Genomic DNA, 2424 nt, shown 5'->3' with positions numbered 1-2424 from the left:
AGTCCCCCATAGTGCATAGTGCCCCCCACTTCCCTACCCACCCATTCCCATTCTTTTGGCCCTGGCATTCCCCTATATTGGGGCATATAAAGTTTGCAAGTCCAATGGGCCTCTCTTTCCATTGATGGCCGACTAGGCCATCTTTCGATACATATGCAGCTAGAGACAAGAGCTCCGGGGTTCTGGTTAGTACATCATGTTGTTCCAACAATAGGGTTGCAGATCCCTTTAGCTCCTTGGGTACTTTCTCTAGCTTCTCCATTGGGAGCCCTGTGATCCATCCAATAGCTGACTGTGAACATCCACTCCTGTGTTTGCTAGGCCCCGGCATCGTCTCACAAGAGACAGCTATATTTGGGTCCTTTCAGCAAAATCTTGCTAGTGTATGCAATGGTGTCAGCGTTTAGAAGCTGATTATGGGATGGATCCCTGGATACGGCAGTCTCTACATGGTCCATCCTTTCATCACAGCTACGAACTTTGTCTCTGTAACTCCTTCCCTGGGTGTTTTGTTCCCAATTCTAAGAAGGTGCACAGTGTCCACACTTTGGTCTTCATTCTTCTTGAGTTTCATGCGTTTAGCAAATTGTATCTTATATCTTGGGTATCCTAAGTTTTGGGCTAATATCCACTTATCAATGAATACATATTGTGTGAGTTCTTTTGTGATTGTGTTACTTCACTCAAGATGATGCCCTCCAGGTCCATCCATTTGGCTAGGAATTTCATAAATTCATTCTTTTTAATAGCTGAGTAGTACTCCATTGTGTAAATGTACCATAATTTCTGTATCCATTCCTCTGTTGAGGGACATCTGGGTTCTTTCCAGCTTCTGGCTATTATAAATAGGGCTGCTATGAACATAGTGGAGCATGTGTCCTTTTTACCGGTTGGGACATCTTCTGGATATATGCCCAGGAGAGGTATTGCTGGATCCTCCGGTAGTACTATGTCCAATTTTCTGAGGAACCGCCAGACTGATTTCCAGAGTGGTTGTACAAGCTTGCAATCCCACCAACAATGGAGGAGTGTTCCTCTTTCTCCACATCCTCGCCAGCATCTGCTGTCACCTGAATTTTTGATCTTAGCCATTCTGACTGGTGTGAGGTGGAATCTCAGGGTTGTTTTGATTTGCATTTCCCTGATGATTAAGGATGTTGAACATTTTTTCAGGTGTTTCTCTGCCATTCGGTATTCCTCAGGTGAGAATTCTTTGTTCAGTTCTGAGCCCCATTTTTTAATGGGGTTATTTGACTTTCTGGAGTCCACCTTCTTGAGTTCTTTATATATATTGGATATTAGTCCCTTATCTGATTTAGGATAGGTGAAGATCCTTTCCCAATCTGTTGGTGGTTTTTTTGTCTTATTGATGGTGTCTTTAGCCTTGCAGAAGCTTTGTAGTTTCATGAGGTCCCACTTGTCAATTCTCGATCTTACAGCACAAGCCATTACTGTTCTATTCAGGAATTTTTCCCCTGTGCCCATATCTTCAAGGCTTTTCCCCACTTTCTCCTCTATAAGTTTCAATGTCTCTGGTTTTATGTGAAGTTCCTTGATCCACTTAGACTTGACCTTAGTACAAGGAGATAGGAATGGATCGATTCGCATTCTTCTACATGTTAACAACCAGTTGTGCCAGCACCATTTGTTGAAAATGCTGTCTTTCTTCCACTGGATGTTTTTAGCTCCCTTGTCGAAGATCAAGTGACCATAGGTGTGTGGGTTCATTTCTGGGTCTTCAATTCTATTCCATTGGTCTATTTGTCTGTCACTATACCAGTACCATGCAGTTTTTATCACAATTGCTCTGTAGTAGAGCTTTAGGTCCGGCATGGTGATTCCACCAGAGGTTCTTTTATCCTTGAGAAGAGTTTTTGCTATCCTAGGTTTTTTGTTATTCCAGATGAATTTGCAGATTGCACTTTCTAATTCGTTGAAGAATTGATTTGGAATTTTGATGGGGGTTGCATTGAATCTGTAGATTGCTTTTGGCAAGATAGCCATTCTTACAATGTTGATCCTGCCAATCCATGAGCATGGGAGATCTTTCCATCTTCTGAGATCTTCTATAATTTCTTTCTTCAGAGACTTGAAGTTTTTATTATACAGATCTTTCACTTCCTTAGTTAGAGTCACGCCAAGATATTTTATATTATTTGTGACTATTGAGAAGGGTGTTGTTTCCCTAATTTCTTTCTCAGCCTGTTTATTCTTTGTGTAGAGAAAGGCCATTGATTTGTTTGAGTTAATTTTATATCCAGCTACTTCACCGAAGCTGTTTATCAGGCTTAGGAGTTCTCTGGTGGAATTTTTAGGGTCACTTATATATACTATCATATCATCTGCAAAAAGTGATATTTTGACTTCATCTTTTCCAATTTGTATCCCTTTGATCTCCTTTTGTTGTCGAATTGCTCTGGCTAG

This window comes from Mus caroli, unplaced genomic scaffold, assembly GCF_978045245.1.
Source record: "Mus caroli unplaced genomic scaffold, Mus_caroli_1 scaffold_1, whole genome shotgun sequence".
Classification (NCBI taxonomy): domain Eukaryota; kingdom Metazoa; phylum Chordata; class Mammalia; order Rodentia; family Muridae; genus Mus; species Mus caroli.
Note: the sequence above shows the minus strand (reverse complement) of the source record.